Source organism: Cupressus sempervirens, chromosome 9 (assembly GCF_028749045.1).
Source record: "Cupressus sempervirens isolate cs-2001-9-10 chromosome 9, ASM2874904v1, whole genome shotgun sequence".
NCBI lineage: Eukaryota > Viridiplantae > Streptophyta > Pinopsida > Cupressales > Cupressaceae > Cupressus > Cupressus sempervirens.
Genome location: NC_143126.1, coordinates 39,731,430 through 39,750,801, shown reverse-complemented (window position 1 = coordinate 39,750,801; position 19,372 = coordinate 39,731,430). Strand labels below are relative to the sequence as shown.

Here is a 19,372-nt window from a genome sequence, read left to right as displayed (position 1 = left end):
AAAATGCATAGGTAGCCAGCCACTACAATGTCCTAGTATATAGGATCAAATACTGAATACATAGCTCACACTATCAAACCATCAAACCAAGGAAGTATTAGAAATAACATAATAACCCCCCCTTAATGTAGACGAGGTGAAGTGATAGGCAACTAAAAAAGTGGGCCAAAATTCTCTATAGAAAGAACTAAGAACAACGAGAGAGAGGAAGAGGTACAAACACAGGTATAAAGGCACATGTCACCGACACATCATGGGGCTAATGTCATGGAAGGGACACTCACTTGACAAAGGAAGAGGGCACAAAAATGGCAAAAACTATCCCCCATAGTGCTTTATAAAATAGTGCGAGTACAACTATCTCAAAACAATGTTAAGAATCTCAAAATGCAAGAGTGACACTTTATCTCAGTGCATTTTCATAAAGATGCTTACAAATGATATCAATAATGATTAGAAATGGAAAAAAGATGATACAAAAGATAGTATAACCCAAAATAAAAGATCCCATGCCATGAAAATGATCCTTAGACCTGGAACACCCAAAATATCCACCATAGAGAATAAATTCTAAAAATATGATAGAAAGAGCATGGGGAAAAATCTGAAGGAAATGATAGCATTTCTAAAAAGATGACAAAATTAGCTTTCCAAAAAAGTAACATTTAAAAAAAATGAAGATGGGATGCATAAAAAAAGCTTGCTGAAGTGAAAAATAGAACTTTAGACTTTGATTGCAAAAATGAGCCATAAAACTACATCAAAACTTGAAAATACCTACACCAATGTCTCCGTCTTGAGACTAGCTTTTTGGTGCTTCTTTCAGATCAAAAAATACCTCCGTATGCTCAAGTTATGGCCAAAAAATTGTGGGTAGGTCAAAAAGGGACTTGAAGGGGTGCTGGAAGGTGTTGATGCAGCGTTGATGTTAGTATTTTACTTGATTAAATTTTATGGCTTGACAACCATCATGACAAAAAATGACTGCCACATGGCATGTGGTAGTACGACTGCAAAAAATGATGTGGCATGACCATGTGGCAAGTGCTGATGTGGCACCCGTGCAGACTGTGCTAAGTGTCCTGATGTGGTTGGCCATAGGTTTAGGGTTGGCGGTGGCTGCAGGGGTGGCAAAAATGGGGCCGTAGTCAGTAGCAGTGGCCACAAGGGTGGCAAGCTCCAGCGGTGCTGCTTGTTAGGCAGAGGGTTGGTAGCGGTCACAAGTGGGTGGTGTTGTAGTAGCTCCATAGTGTTGCTATTGGTGGTAGTGGCACTGGGGTGGTGCGCAGGCCAAGTGGTGGTGGTGCCATAGTGGTGGCACCTGAATTTTTTTATATATAAAATTTTCACCAAAAATTCATCCGTATGGGTCCGTACAACCTCTTGGATCAACTATGTCCAAAATGGACAAATTTTATATGGAAACTGACTATAACAGGCCTTTTGAACTTGATGGTGGCATCCATTTAGGCCCAAAGTGCTCCAAAAAAATGCTCTTCCTCCTGATTGAAGAAAAAATCACAAACAAACTAGGGTTTGTGTCTTTGAATCGCAGCTTAAAAAATCCTTCAGCTAAGAAGAAACAGGGAGGCTCTAATACCATGTTGAAGTTGATGAAAGCCAACTTCATAGCTCGCCAAAATCACTGCATGCAAATAACCTGCTAAAAAGAAACCAAATAAGGAAGAGATGGAGCATGGAAAAACTAAATGAACCGAGAGAGAAAATATTGCAATAATGAAAAAAAAATTGCTATACAATATTGAGTAGAAAGATATGAAATTACAATAGGAAAGCCCATTTATAAAGGCCTCTAGGAAGCTTGTAGAACAAGCTGGAAGGTGCTAGAATATAAGGTTGACAACTAAGCATATGTCCACAAAAGGTGAGATATCCTCGATCAAGGTGAGAAGATAAGTATGACTTAGATAGGAACAAACTCCCATGTTGTCAACAAATCCTAAACTAAAACTAATAAATGAATGCATTAACCTAAGTAAACTTAAGTAAAAGTATAAATAATAATAATTTACCCTAACAAGAAGAGAGCTGGTTGGATTACTAAAGTAATGGAATACATATGATGTTGACATCTAGATTACCAAGTTGATAAGAGGGAAGGGATTGTGCAAATAGATGATTTTGTCTTGGGAGTTAGATGAGAAATTTTCCATGATATTGACATAAAAACAAGAAGCAAGAAATGGTAATCCAAAGAATTGGATGAATGAAATGATGAGCTTCTTGATAGGAAGCGAATACCCTCAAGGATTGGATAGAACTAAAAGCAGACAATATAGGTTGTAGTCAATTCCTTATGTCATAGTTGATGGTATCCTTTTCAAAAAAGATTTTAATTGAGTCCTATTAAGATGCATTGACATAGACCAAGCTAAAAGAATGATTAAAGAGCTTCATGATAGTCTTGATAGTGGCCACTTCTTAGCAAGGGAAACTGCAATGAAGATCATGAGGGCCGATTACTACTAGCCATCCTTGTTCCATGATTATCATAAGTATGTAAGGAAGTGTAAAAAATGTGCCTTCTTCTTTGGTAAGAAAAAGCTTGCAACTCTTCCTCTTCATCCCATTTAGGTGGACCAACCTTTTTCTCAATGGGGATTGGATTTCATAGGCCCTATCAATCCTTTTTCTAGTTCTTGTCACAAGTGAATTTTAGTTGCTAAAAACTACTTTACTAGATGGACATAAGTAATAACATTAAAGGATGCCACACAATCTTCTGTTATTGAATTCCTTTATGGAATCATGACTAGGTTTGGTGCCCCTTCAACCATTATTTCAGATAATGCAAAATCTTTTATAGGAGCTCAGATTTGTGCATGGGTAGTTGATCCTAATATCTACTTGAGCACATCCTCAAACTACTACCCTCAAGGAAATGGATTGGCTGAGTCATCCAACAAAGACCTAATCAAGATTATGAAAAGGACTATAGAGGAAAATTAGAGATGTTGGCATCAAAAGTTAAGGACAACACTATGGGTTGATAGGATAACACCTAGGAGGACAATAGGAAATTCACCCTTTATGTTGGTATATGGCAGGGAAGCAATGCTTCCAATTTTATTAGTATTTCCATCCCTAGAACTAGCTCATCAATTGGAGTTAATGGAAAATGATGCCATGACAATAAGAATACAAAAACTGATGGAACTGGAAGAGAAAAGGAAACATGCCATGAAAACCCTAGAAACACATCAGCAATAGGTGAAAAGGAGTTTTGATAAGAAGGCTAGGGTCAGAGTCTTCAAAGAAGGTGATCTCATATTAAGATGGGATGCAAAAAGGGAAAAATAGGGAGGCACTCAAAATTTGATAAACTATGGAGTGGTCCCTATGTGGTTATTAGTTGCAAATAGGCCAATGCTTTCAATTAAGCAGAGCTAATGGTGAAATTCTGCCTATTCTAGTTAATGGAATATATCTTAAGTTCTACTTCTGATAGGATGAGCATTTCATGTATATAATTTAAGATATTCTCCTTTCTTGTTTCTTATTTTCCAAGAAGTGCATGAGCACGTGTGTTTTGCAGAGGTTGAAGAAGGTTTTTGGGTTCCTAGTTCTAGTTGTAGAGAGGCAGTTTTGAAGTTCTTGGGTATGTTTTCTACAATTTTTGGGGTTTTGCTGGGCTAATTTTTGCATTTTTATGAATTTGTAGCCCAATGGATGCTTTAGGCCATTGGTCTAGCATAGCTGGCTTGCATCCACTCTGAGTTGCTAAAATTGTTGGCCAAATTTGCCTTCTTGCCAAAACCACCAAATTTGAATTTAAAAGATAAATGGCCACTTCCCATGCTTTTTAATATTCAATACCATGGAAATATAATATTGTAAGGTCAGAAGCCAAAAGTCAAAGGCCTATGATGCTAATTTTTTTTGTAAGATTGTGTGAGGAAAGTATGGAGTGTTGTGATGTTACAGTGGTTGTAAGATTGGGGAGCCCAAATTGTGAAGGTAAGATGCCATGACAAGGGGTTCACTGTAAGATTATAATATCAAAATGATGTCAAAGGTCATCATAGAATTGGGGTTGTGAAACATAAGGTTTATGATGCTACGATGTGGCATGGAGTTGGGGATGTGAAACATAAGGTTTACAATGTTACGCTAGAGTCATAAGATCAAGGAATCATAGGATTGGGAGAAGAGAGAGAAAGGCTTAAGATTCTATGTTGGTTGAGTGGTCGGAGGCCTTAAAGGGCTCATTTGTGATGTTACAACAAAGGCCTTAACCATAGCATCACGAGGGAGAAATGTTAGTGATATGATGCTACAAAAGCCAGAGGATATCGTAAGATTGGTGAATTTTAGGATTGTAAGGCCAAAAAATGAAGACATGAGATATTACGAAGCTACCAAATTTGCTTGATTTCAATCTTACGCTTGAGAGAAACATATCTGAGGAGATAGCACTGCAGTTGGCATTGGCATTTGGGTTGACATTTTTTTTAGCCTCCACGATTAAGTCTAAGGGAGGTGTGATTAGTTAAAGTGATATGGTCAATTGCATGGAGACTTTGTTGAGGTGGAAAATTGAATTAAGATTTTTGGTCCATGTGGCCCATCTTGGTTGCATGATTTAGTTGACCTATTGACTATGCTAGTTTGTCAAGCAAACTATGAAGAAGAGATGTTTTTTGCACGATCTGATCTTCATGATCAATTTCAACCACTCTCCAATGAATGCCATCATGCCTAGTGAATGGCAAAAATCACTCCACTATCTCTGGTTTTATCCATCTACTTGGTCAGAATGATTGGATGACACTGTTCTGTCTTCTCAAGGCTCTATTTTGGCAAAATATTGGATTTCATTGTATTTGAATCTATACAAGGATAAGAATTTCCCTAGAACTATATGATTATTATCTGAAGCATTTAAGACAATGGTTGGGGAATAACTCCAGTTAGAAATATCTCAGTTATGCTTGAGCTATAAAGGAAGATTTTGCAATCTTTGTAAGGGTTGGTCTTTCTCTGATTATTTGGTATTTCTTGCATGCATACTACTATAATTTCTTATGCCTTTGAACCATTGTAATCCTCTCTTTTAGCCATTAACACACTGTGCAAGGTTCTTTGCCTCTGGTTAATGTTTTTGTCAATTTTCTGCAATTTGTATGGTTATATCTACTTTTGACATTCCAATGATATTAAGTGGAGTTCCTTCCTATAGCATTCCTTTGTTGTCTGATCTACATGTAATTGTTGAATTAAGCAAGGTCTAGATCTGTATTCTTTGAGGTTACAACTAGTTGACTGTCCATTCATAGGTAGAGATAAGTTCAAACACTCTATTTTGGTGCATCACCCCTTTAGGTTAGAGTAGGTAGATTTTCTTTCATGAATCCCTTCTTCCTTTTCCTCTCTAAGAGTAGTTAGGTGCATCCCAGTAGCAAAGGAAGCCAACCTTCTATGGACATTCAATGTCATAGTTCAAGTCCCATAGCTTGGAAGTTGTTTCCATGTTTTACAAGGTTTTCCTTAGGTAAAAAATTTGGACAAGGGTGCAAAGTTTTGTGACAATAGGTACTAACCTTGCAAGAAGAAGATATGACAAAGGAAAGAATGGAATGAGAAGAAACATTATGTGTTACAAGTGCAACAACTTTGGACATATTCCCATAAATTGCAAAGCACTTGTTAACTAGTCTGGACCTAGATTTGGAAATAATACACCATCATGCCAGTGATGTAACCAATTTGGTCATATAGCAAGATTCTTTAGAATGGACATAAGGAACACAAAAAATCTAAATATTAGAAGGAACATGAATAAGAATGTTAGAAGAAATGATAGCACCAGTGATACCCAGAAAGCCAACATAAGAGAACATGTAGAAGAATTTAAAGAAGTATTTGTCAAAGCTAAAGGTCCATCAAATTCACATGTGGTTTTGGAAAAGTAATCAGATGAAGCACTTGAAGGTAGATTGTAGTAAATTGTAGTGATTGATTCATCCTACTTGAATTAAGAACTTTTATCAAGTAGTGAGAATTAGAAATGTAGAAAATATGTTAGAGAAAGAGTTAAGGTATGCACAGTTAGTATGCAGTATAAAATGATGTGTTAAAGCTATGGTTAAGAGCGTAGAATATTTGGAGTTCATATGTGAGTGCACAAATGAAAATAACTCTCTTGGTAATTAGAAACAACTTTTTTTGATTGGATACTTACACAATTAATGCAAAGATGAAGAAGATGTGAGCATTATTATGGTTCAAATAGTTACCTCACTTAGCACTAGGAGGCTTGGAAGGTTAACTAAGGTCAAACATGAGAAAATGAAATCTCCTTCACACAAGAGAACAAAATAAATGGCAAGTGGATTAGGAAAGACAATAAAATCATTATATGGGACACAAAGAAGGAAGACATAGGTAACTGAGTCTGAATTAGATGAATACGAAGAAGATGAAATAGAGGCAAGCCATTTAGAGAAAGAAAAGGTAGAGGTTAAGGTACCTACTGGAAGGAAGCCCTAGAAGCCTAAGGTAGAAACTCTTAATGTTGCAATCATAAATAATGGTAATTTTGTATAGTTGAATAAATTTTATGATTTGTATGATACTATGGATAGACTATAGTTAGAAATTTTTTTAGTAAGAGATATGATTTTTTTGAATAAGAGGTTCAATGATATATAGAAGAAGATACCTAAAGCTTTGTATAATAGATTGATAAATAAAAAGAGAAGAGTGATTGATGAGGATAAGGACATGAGAGAAAATATGATACAAAAACTATGTGAAGTGAAGAGAAGTGAACACCTTGAGAGAATAATGAAGGGTATTGAGCCCATATTGAGGCATAAAAGAAGAGAAAATTCAACAATGGGAAGTAATTATGAAGAGGTTAATGAGAAAATCAAAGATGAAATTGTAAGATTCACAACCTCTGTACCCAGTCAAGAAGAAGAGAGACAATACTTAGGGGAAGAAATACCTATAAATGAAAAATGAATGGAGAAGGAGGATGAAGTGACACCTTCAGTTGAGGCACCAACAAAAACAAAAATATTAGAGGCACCATCTGCATAAGCTCTTAAAGACACAATGACATTAGAGTCTACACTGCAGGTAACCATTGGTACTAATACCATGCAAGTGGACAATACAAGAATTTTCTTGGATATAGAAAAGGACCCATTCAAGGATTAAAGACAATCTTTTGTTGGCAATTTAGTGAGCTACATCAGTTCCAAAGATGAGGAAGAGAAAAAGAGCAATAAAGAAGAGGAAGAAAGAAAGAAAGAAATAGATAAGAGGAAGAGACTAGAAGAAAGAAATATTAGAGAAGAGGAAAAGAAATGAAAAGAATAAGAAGAGAAGAGGAGAGTAGAAGAAGAAAAGAATAGAGAGGAAAAAGAGAAGATGAAGGAAGAAGAGATGAAGAAGAAAGAAGAAGAAGAAAAGGAAGAAAAGGAGAAAGAAGAAGAGGAGGAAACATATACGAGAAAAAATGAGAAAAGAAGATTAAAATAAATTGGATGATAGTAATACAAGAGTCAACATTATTTCCACAACTAAAGCACACTAAAACAAAGTTTGATAAAGTTGAATTCCACCATGAAGTAGACATTTTATTGTAGACATCTAAAAAAAATGTCCACTAGATTCAACAATAGAGGTTTTGTTTGGAGATGATTATAATTAGTTAGGCTTGGTATCATCTTTGAGTATATTTTTTGAAAGGAACAAGAATATGAAAAGTCCAGAAACAACTTTGAGAGAGGTTTCAAAGACAATGCAAAAAGTTATTTCAGTCAATGTAATTGAGACACATCCTCAATTGAGAGAAAAAAATTTGATAAAATCTTTCGATAATGAGTTTACTCATTTAAGAGGAATAGTAATGGTACAAGCACATATCAAGCATGATGGACAACTATTTTCTACAGTATGCAAAAATATTAGGAATAATTTATTGACACTTTTTGCTTATATCAAGGAGCTAAGGAAATACTTGACAGAAGGAAGGGCATTGTATGGGTAGGGCACCTTGCCATACAATTATGTCAAGGACATAAATGATGAGTTGAATGGAAAACTAAATGAGTTGCAAAATTTGGTAAGTAAACTCCAGCAACCTAACACCGAGATTGATCAAGATATTGAAGTAGCTATAACAGTGTTACATGATATTATAAAGACCATTGAGCTAAAGAAGGAGATAATATTAAAAAGGTGCTCATTATTAAGAGAACACTTGACCTTGAAAATTATCAATGTGCAATAGAAGATAGATGAATGTCTTGCAGCGAAGACATCTTATGAGAAATTTGTGTATTCTAACATGAATGCAACTAAAGTAGCATCATATGGATTATGCACTCTTCTTAGTATATCAGAGGTAGTAAAAGACACATGAAAAAAAGAGTTTGAGTGCCTGAAGTCAAACTTTGCAAACTATATTTCAAGAATGACAAACTCAACTTAAGGAGAGAGGTAATACAATTTTGATTTGTACATAAATTTTGACACCTTTGTCATTGATGACAAAGGGGGAGTGATACGGAAAATTTAATTTGTATATATAAGAGAGAAATGCGTAGAGTTATAATGCAATTAGGAAATATAAGGAAGAGATGGTATGTGTAATGATCCATAGTTTTTGAAATTTTTTGAAGACCTAATTTTGTAAAGTTTTCAAGATTTTGTTTGGGACTTAGCCAATTTTTCCATATGTTGCCATCAATGCCAAAAGGGGATATTGTTGGAAATTTGGATAGGTTAGACATTTTTATGTTGTCATTTATGACAACATATCAACTATATGAAGTGACAAAAATAGGAAGATAATGTTATGGCATGTATACTTAGAATATTGTTTAAGTTTTACATAGTTTATTTGTTCAAAAAAATGAAGTTTTGGTCACTGAAATTTACATAAGCTAAATTAGCATGTGCATACTTAACGATAGATAGTAAAGAGTATGAGGATGCTACAGTCAAGTCTACATAATGGTACAATCAGTATAGATAAAGTTATGACAAATTTATTAGTTTCAACAATGTATAGGCAGAACAAAGTATAATATAGAAATGGGCAATTTTGGGTAAATAATTTTTTTTATGAAATAATTTCTTAACTAATTAGGTACATCTTTGATGTTAAAAAAAAAGTTAAAAAGAGTTAACATTTTATTTTGATTAATGTATAAATGCATGAAGGCCAATGGTCAAATATTTTGTAATTAGCAAGCTATAAATAAAGATTGATAAATGAGAAGTTATGTGAAGTAATGCAATATTGATGATGTGAATTCTGATGTATGATCAAAGGAATGAAAATTTTGTGATGAGTAAAAAAGACAATATTAGATATTGGAGTTATCACCAACAATGTAAAGAAGTCTTTGAATCTATCTCTTTGTATTGAAGAACTTCATTTTATATTGCATGTTTGGGTAGTGGACTCATCTTGCATACATTTTTTAATTGTATATAACAACTGCTAATAGGGTTGAGGCTTCTAACAAGGCCTAAGTCCTCAAATAAGGACCAAGACACTATATAGATGTAATAGACTCCTAACAAGGTCAATATCGTTCACAAGATACTTCCAATTAGTAGATCATTTTATGGGTAGCATCCCTACTAGGGTTTTCCCTTGGCTAAGTTTCCCCTAGTTACAAAATATGGTGTTATGAGTTCTCTTATTGCATGGGTATGTTTACTATTTAACATAGTTAGTTTACTTGCTTATACATGTTATAAAATTGTTAAAGATATCTAGTTTTGTGCTAAAGTTTGTAAAATACTGATTCACCCCCCTCTAAGTGTTTCCTGTTTCTAATAGGTTCTAGTTTATGTGATATTGGTTGTTGATATTGTGTATGACTTGGAACCACAAATTTTTGAGTTACTAAATCTTCTTAAAATGTGACATACCCACTTTGTAGTTTACCTAAATAAGGTGGGTAGGCTTGTCTAAATGCTCCTATAAGACTAACATTTAAGAAACATTCAAAAGATGTTAAAAATGAGTTTGAACACTAGCTCACTTAGGTTATTAAAATAGCTCAAAGAATAAGGGATAAGTTCTACGTTGTATTTTAAAAATAAATAAGTGAAGAAATATGTCAACACTGTGCAAACTAGTGCAATCAATGGAGAAGGTGTGCCAAATCTCCTTATGTTACTCATGCAGTTAACAAAAAAATGATAGAGGAAAGGTTTATGTACATCAACAAAGTTTAGTTAATTTTGTTGGAGATAAAGGTTATACAAGGATTGGAAACTACATATGATGTTATATTGATCACCGATGTTAACTATTTATGCTTTTTGGACTTTGCATTTAATGAATGAAATTTGAGTGAAGGGATATAATCAACATCACAAGGAGTTAAAGGCGATATAAGGAATCAAGATAACTACCTAAGGTTATGAGCATGCCACAATAGGAACTTAAATATATATATTTTTAGACCATATAATGGTTAAATTATGTTAGGAATAAGCAATGCAATATATAAACAATGTAATGTCTTGGATTGAAAGGAGTGGGGAAGGAGTTTATGTTCAAGCTTCAACTCTTGGCTTTTTGGAGACATCACTTGAGTTCTTGAAGACCCAAGTCTTGAATATCCTAGTTATTACAATTGTTATAAGCCATGTGCATAAAAAGGATGTCATGCATATAATAGTAATGCTTGACAAAAATAAGAAAGAGTATGCTGTCATTTTGGAATTCGATGTCAAAATTAATCTTGAAGCTGATGAGCTTATATATGAAATAGTGTCAAGATATTTCAAGTAGACATTTTTTATCATCTATTTGACAAGTTTAAAGAATATATGGATAATCCTAAAATGGAAAGGAAAAATGAGGTTGCAGGACATGATGTTCTCCCCTCTCTTGAGCATTTTGCCAAATTATATTTTCAACAAGAAGGATCCTATAATTTTTGGTGTTGATATTCTTGAAGCAATTGCAATGATTAGAACACCATTATGTGCCCCCACAAAAGATTTCTTTGATATTGGAAAAATATCTCGAATTGAGATCAACCATAAAGTTGTTGACATGGAAATAAAGCATGAAAAGTGGCTATGAAGATGTTAGGAGAAATGCTAATGAAGCACAAAAAATGTTTGGAAAAGTACAGATAACCAGGTCAAAGAGAAAGCCTATAGCTTGTTTCATCCATATTATATCAAAGTGTGATAGCGTTTCTATCTCACAAGCAAGCAAGACACTAATTTAGGATATGAAATTGGATTGTATAACCCCAAATTTGAGTTTATTTTAATTTATATCAAAATTTTTACATTGTTCCAATTGGGTATATAAATATAATATCCATCCACATTCAAACCAGTTACTCATTTATTAGGGCCATATTATCAAGACTAAAAAATCTAGCAAAGAAAAAAGGTACAAAATAACAAAAGCAACATAAATTACCATACCAAGGATAAGAAATACAATGCTACTTGTCACCTTTTTTAAGAAAAAGTACACATTGAGGAAAAAAGATAAAACTAGCAAAGCAAGAGAAGAGAAAAATAGAAAGGCAAAATAGCACATTTAGCACAAGTACAACATAGATGACACAAATTAACTTCATTCAACAATGTACACACATTACAATGCCACAATTTTCCACTATATATGAATGTTACATAAAAATTGATGTAAGTATGACATTTTCTACACCTTACACTTCCAGATGGTCCAAAATCAACACATGTTCCTTCCTATAAAAGGAAAAAAAAAAGTATTTGTATTTGTAAGACAAGATATGATCACTTAAAATTGATGATTGAAATTATTGTAGGAATGAAATAGAAACAAAGGGGAAACTTTCTCTAACCCCATCTAGTGGTTCAACAAGTGAATGAACCATGGCCCTAAGAGAAAAATTGCATCAAGTAGTCATTGACTGAAAATTTGGTAATGCGTGAGTTGTAAATCAAAGACACCTCAAGTGACAATTTGAAATAAAAACTAAACTTGATGATAATACATCCATGTATTCTTCATTCAGAGATCATGGAAGTAAAATGGGATCAAGTCAAGCCTCTACTAATCCATGAACATAGCTCATTAAGAGTGACTAAAACTCCTCAATCAATCTTTGGATGCTTCTTGTAGGAGGTATTGTCATTGGATAAGATGACTATACTATAACTTAGTGACCATCCATGTAGGAAACTTGTATTGGTGCCTAGAATACAATACCTAGAAATGCCTGAAGACCTACTAATTGTGGAAAATGTTGTTGTTGTCTAGGAATTCTAGGTCAAGAGATAGGAAATATATCCTTTCTTCTTCCACAATGTTGGCTACACTAACACCATTAATGATGAAAACATTATGAAGCACCTTTGGTCTTTGCAATACAATAAGCTATCAATATGAAAGTTTTTCAACTTAGTTTCACATTTCTCTGAGATAGTTCATTATTTAATTGACTAACATTGATCAATCAATCGACCCCAATTTGCATAATGAATTCTTTTACTAAAGGATTTCGTTAAGTCTTTTTCATTTTTTATTTTATTAAGCTTATGCTTGATTTTTGAAGTCTTCAATGTTGTTTCTTGCATTTTTGCATGAGTGTTTAGTTGATTTTTATCTTTTTGTTTATTTCAACTTCTTTCTTTCTCTTTTCCCTTCAATTCAATATATCTTAGGGCTTAATCAGACTTAGTAGTCAAAATATATGACTATTTAAGTGCCCAAAAAGTAGACTCTCTAGGTGCAATCACATTTTTAAAATACCATGTTATATTTTAATGTTGACATTCACTTTTTTAAAAATATAACATAAATTGACTTTGTGTTATGTTTTTAAATTTCTTTATCACTTACATTTATCACTTAAGTGACTATAGTGCACTTTATGTTCAATTTTAATGATTAGTTGCTTTTTAATTTTTCACTTAAGTGACTTTATTAGTATATGGTTTTGATTTAATGTTGAGTTTTACTTTATATTTTATTGTAAAACATCTAAGTCAAATATTACTTTTTGAATAATATGTGCATATGATATATAAATTATATAGTGTAAATATTATTTTTGACCCAATTAAGTGATATTAACTCAAGAATCAATTAAACATGTGTTTAATTGGTCAACTATGTTGTGCAAACTCAATAACATGTCTTTTACATGTTTACATGCAAATGCATTTCTAGAGTCTCATTTTGGCTTGAAAATAAATATTTTAAATATGTAATAGACCTCCTAGAGTCCACTTCACATCACATGAAAAATCTCCTTTAGATGTAAGTCACTTTACATGTAATAGCATCTTGAGAGTCCAATTTGCACTAGGAATACAATTTATGGACTTAGGAAAATAAAAAGAGAATTTTTAAAATATGTAAATGCATTCCTAGAGTTTGATTTACATGTAAAAGGTATTTCTTGTTAGAGTGGGGTTGTTGTTGCACCAAAAGACTGATCTGTCAATGCCCGATACAACTACTCAACTTATAGTACACAAGTGGCAGTTAAGCCCTTGTCATGAATCCCAAGGGGAGCACTGAACAAATTTCCACAATCTCTCCCTCAACATTACCTAAGGGTCTAAGGATTCGAACCTGCGACAGTGATATCCCCATTTTGATATATAATTTAATAATAAATAAGTATTATATATTATTAAAATGATTAATAATGTATATAAATTGAAAATATAAATGATCATAAATATTATCATATAACTATACGTGTATACAATATATATACTTAATATATATTAGATATTAAAATACTATATTATTGAATATAAATAATTAATATATATACACATAAATCAATTATTGACAATTACATCTTAGTTACTTATTAAAATAGTATTATTAATTACAAGGAATATGATTTATATAATTAATATAATATATAATCATATTTAATATAATAATATATAATATAATATATAATATATAATATAATTAATATTAATAATGAAATGGCATGACTCTTGGAGATACACATATATATATGATATCAAATAATTAAAAGGGGAGAAGTTAGAAATATTATAAGAATCATACGAATAAAAAACAAAATAAATAATTGCCCTGAAATGGGACATTACAATTGGTATCAGAGCCCCAAGCTAAGCATGTCCAAACTTGAGTAGCACTAAACCTTCCATCCATAATGAAACTAAATAGGTACATAGTGGGTAGGGAGTGTGCATAGGGGGAGGAGTAAATTGGTCACGTTGGGGCAAGAGAATCCCAATAAGGATTAAAAATTTGAGGGAGCCCCATGCTAAGTGTGTCCAAACTTGAGCAACAGTAAATCTACCATCCACTATGGAATTATACACCCTATTATAGTATTAACTATAGAAAAGCCTTTAAAATATGCATCTTCAAGAATTTTGTATTTCGAGGTAGGGGAAAGGAGCACGACATTCATGATCATAGTGGTAAAACATTTCCTTACCTTTTTCTTATTTCAAATTGTAAGTAGGGTTATAACATGTATACTATGTGTCTACGTTGTGTCTTCATGCATTAATATGTCTTCTTCGTGGCTTCTTCGTGTCTTCATGCATTCATGTGTCTATCTCATATTTGCATCGTGTTGTCATGCATTAATGGTGTACTTGTGATTTATGCTTTCGTTGGAATGGTTGTATAACATGTTTAGATGATGTTAGTATTGACACATTTCCTTATTATGATGTTTAAAATGTGATTTGATGATGTTATCTTCTTAGTTGGAGTATCTATTGATTTTGGTTTAGAATGTTAGATTTCATGTTCTTGATGTTATCATGCCTTAGTTGTGACGTCCTTATAAGAAAATTCCAACTATCTAGTTTGCAGTTTGAGATGTTATTTGTGGGAGATGGCTAGGGCCTTCGAGGTCTCACGATGCTATTATGGTTGGGAGGAACCACACACTTAGTTTGGTTGTTTCAATTAATTGTGATGTTTCTTTTGTACGCTGCAATATTACTTTCATTACGTTCTTTTACTACTTTGTTTCAGATGGATGTTGTAGTTTTTGTCTTATAGTTTAGTGTTTGAGTGTCCATGCCTCAATTGGTTGATCCTGTACTCCTTGGTGTGGAGGAAATTCATTTCTTAGCTTTTTAACTTTTTGTTTCTGGCATGCTATTTTGGATACTCGCACAAGATTTCACTTTCTCACGCAGCTCTTAGCACTTCCTCATGTGAAACCCCACAACAGTTTTAGGTGTTTTAGCTGCTAAGCCAAGTAATTCCTCATGCTGTTTGGTGTATTTCCTTGTGCGAAAGATAGTTTCTTGCATGGCATGATGTACTTCCTCATGCGAGATTTCTATCTGTTGTGGTCTTCACATGAAAAATAGGGGGCATCTCCATTGGTTTTCAGGGATCTATTTTTGGTGGTTTAAGTACCCTTTGGGTTTTCTTAATTTTCCATGCTTTGACAAACCTTAGATTCCTTATTTTGTTGTTTTCTTTGGTATTCATTCTCTATTTGTGTGTGTCAATTCGATAGTGGTGTTTGGAGATTTGTTGGTTATTGGGATTGTAGTTAAGTCTTCCATTGTGATCTTTATGGTCCTCATATGTTGAGTGTCATGTAATCTATACTTGTAATTTTTTTAAAAATCTTGGCTTATATTGAATCCTTGTTCCAAGGATCTCTGGGCAGGGCATTACAATAAACACCTCAAGATCATTAAACATGCAAAAATATTTTGCATTTTGAAGGTATTTGTGACTTTCATTTTGCCATTACATGAAAAAATGACCAAGTGTTTGAGCTTATGGATTGTATTTGCAACATTGAAATGGTTCAAGGATTTTGATTTATTGTATGCAAATACACTTGGAGAGTTCGATTTTGAAGAGGAATATTTCATTTCAACTTCTCTTTCCTCCACATTTGACTCTTTGAGCCCCAAGTACGTAGAAGAATTCAACTTTGCTTATGTTTCTTTCTTATTTTGCTACATTATTGCATTATTTGGCTCATATTTGTCCATTTGTTCAAAGACAACCCATATTCTTTTGCATTTTGTTTTTAAATAAATTGAAATCTTCTCGTCACAAATGATTGAAAAACCTCCCAACTCCAAAAATGAAATTGCATGTAGAAGATACTTGTAATGTATGAGTCCATAAAAAGACATATATTTTCATTTTATTTTTATTTTGCATGCTTGCTACTTGTTTTGTTCTTTTTTTGGAAGAAAGTTACAAATTTCTACCCAAGAATGCAAGTGCATCCACATACTTTCACCTTTCATCTTTCCATGTCAATGCACATTCCATCTATTTTCCTACCTATGCAATTAAATCCTCCAAATCCGATTACATGTGTACCTCAAGTAGTTACTACATGTAATTTTTGGAAATATAAGGTAGGCAAGGTTACTAAGAGGGGAGGGGTGAATTAGGAACCAATAAAATTGTTGGTGTAAATAAGTATTTACTTATTACACTTACTTAAGTTTACTTAGGTTTATGCATTATTTAATTATTTTGCATTATTTTATTATTTTTATTTGTGAGACATTTAGGAGTTTGTGCACCTTGTTGAGTTGTCATGTAGACAACATAGGAGTACGCAACTCTATTTTAGCACATGGTATATACAACACTGTTTTGCGTGTCACACCCTTCTAGGCTTATTCTCACATGATTGCACATACTTTCATGCTTAATGGAGGATAAACCATATTTGGTGGACATGTGCTTGGTTGTATGACTTATCATGGTGCTGATTACAAGACATTCTAGATGTATCTTAGAGGCCTTTATATACAAACACTCCTAGTGTACTTTTACATTGCATTAATTATGGCATATTGAAAACATTGTCATTCTAATCATACTCTCTCTCTCTCTCTTTGGTCTATTGTGTGCCTGTGTTTGAGTTCTTAGTTCCTGGGTGAAATTTTCCCTTAGGCAAATTCTTACATGGTATCAGAGCATAGAGAATTTCTCATCACATAGCCGTTCGAGACCACGCTTGCTTCATCACCTCAGCTTGAATCCGGAGTACTGCAAAAATTGGGAGTGTCTAGAACCAGATTTGACCTCGCCATTGCATCCGAAAAATTGAACCGGTGAAAATCGGCTATAAACATGCCTACCTTGGCTCAAAGTTGACCGTGAGGAAATTTTTTTTTAGCAAATTAGAATCTGGAGGCCCCTATTTGCAGTTCGGGTATGATCTTTTTTAGATCTATAATTTAATTATTTAGATCTGCATTTTCTATTTTCTCTACAATTTAAATTTTCTATTAAAATATTTGCAAAAATTTGGAGGATTTTTTTTTAATAGACCTGGGCAATGACACCCCAGATCTGCCATTTTTGGAGGTATACGATTTGTCGCAGGCATTAGTACAAATTAAGCACAGTAGGAAGCTATACAAAATTCTAGCATATTCATCCAACTGCCGGTCAAGACCTCCTCCCTCACCAGTGGCTAAGCCTACAACTAGTGGCAATCTCTTTGCAATGTGGTGCATGACATTTTCCTTTTAAAAGTGCAAAACCAAATTTACTGTTGCATGTGAGATCTTTAAAATGACCCCCCCCCCAGCGCTATTTTTTGCTTTCTCAACCCTGCATTAGCCCGTAGCGACTCAAGTTTCTAGCAATAGCAAAAGTTTTGATGTCGTGAATAGTAGTCTCTGGTGTATCATCCATAACTCCGTGACAGTTCTATAGATTAAGGTTTTCGGCCACCTGAAGATACTCCCATTTCGGTGATGCAATAAGAAAACTGACGATTGTAGATTAAAATTTTTGGCACGTCCTCTCTACTTCTACTAACACATAGCTTTGAAACCCTCCACATAGAGTACTGTCCACCTACCATGTGGACTAGTATGAAGGAATGATTTGGTAACTTGTCCGGTCACAAACCCCTTTACTTTTGTGACACATGGACTACACTTAATGCCATGACAGGCTACCTTAGCTGCCACATAGGCTCCTTGACACATTAGCATTTGGGAATGCCACATCCCTCATGGAACCCTATCTCTATTGCCATGCACCATACGGGTTTGCATTGTATGGACATACAGTCAGTGAAAAATCACCTAACACGTCAGCAGAGGGAACATATTTTTTGCTAATGTCATCAGAATATGATGCTAAATTTGATGGCCGTTTGATCGTCAAACCTAGGTGATTTATAACTACTGTGATGGCCATTTGACCGTCAAATTTAAGCTCTCAAATTTCCTTTTTGACCCCTCTCCAAATTGCTTTTCAGTTTGGTAGCCTGACTTTGTGAGCCCTTATCTTGGACATCTAGACTCAGATTCAAGTGTATTTTTTTTTGAAATTGGGTAGAATTTCTTGAATTTTCTAGTAGTGTTGCTATTTTCTAGTTTTGGTGCACAAATTCTGCACAAATTGCATTTTTTGGTGACTATACCTACATTATCTTGCATTTTGCAACTTCAGAAGCTCCATACGAGCACATCTGGTCACTTTTTCAGGTTCTAATTTTTTTGAAAGCGCGTATTTTTTTGTCTACTTTCTAGATCTAAAGTCAAATTCTAGGGTTGTGTGGACCAATTTTTCACTTTCAAAATTAGGCCTTTTTCGGCATTGTAAAGCTTTGATTCTTTTTTAGAATTGTTGTAAAACTAAGCTATAGTGCTTAAGTGACAGATTTCAACCTCATAAGGTAGTTGTAGAAGCAAAATCAGAAAGTTCACTTTGTTCATTTTGACAAGTGGCCCATTGTAAACACACTACTTATAAAGTGCCAAAAACATCTTTTTTGGAGGGGTCTTTTGATTGAGTAAAGGGGGGGGTTGAGTACTGTGTTTTTTGTGTCTCTCTTTTGTGCTCTTTTCATTTCTGCATCATGGGTTTTAAATGTCCTCCTTTCACTTCACGTAACTATTCTACATGGAAAGATATTGCATGGAGTAGATTAATGGAAAAAGGATATAGTCTTTATGTTGATGGTATAATTACCAAACCTACTGATGCTAAAGAACTCATTGATTGGAAAATTCAAGACCAACAGGCTTTAGGAGTTATCAGGAGTTGTGTACATGGGGATCTTCTCTTCCACATTAAAAATTGTTCAAACTCCAAAGAAGCTTGGGATAAACTTGAACACTTGTATGGTAAAGTGGATGAAGAAAAGGGATTTTAGATTAAGGATGATCTACTTATCTTGTATCCTAAGAATTATGATGTAATTTAGGATTACATCACCAAAGTCAATGAGTATAGGGCACTTCTCAAAGATTGTGGAAATCCCATAAAGGATGACAAGTTGATTCATCATATCCTGAAGAGGCTACCTTCTGAGTACACCAACTTTGTTTTGAGTTTTAATACTCATAAGTTGACCATGGTATCTGCTTACTAGAAGCCTTCCTTTGATGGATTTACAGA

General features: G+C 33.8%; 1 pseudogene; it reads left to right on the top strand.

Annotated features, from left to right (window-relative positions):
* Window positions 1-10,330: 10,330 nt before the first annotated feature.
* On the top strand, window positions 10,331-11,086 carry LOC149537500 (uncharacterized; annotated as a pseudogene).
* The last annotated feature ends 8,286 nt before the right edge of the window (window positions 11,087-19,372 follow it).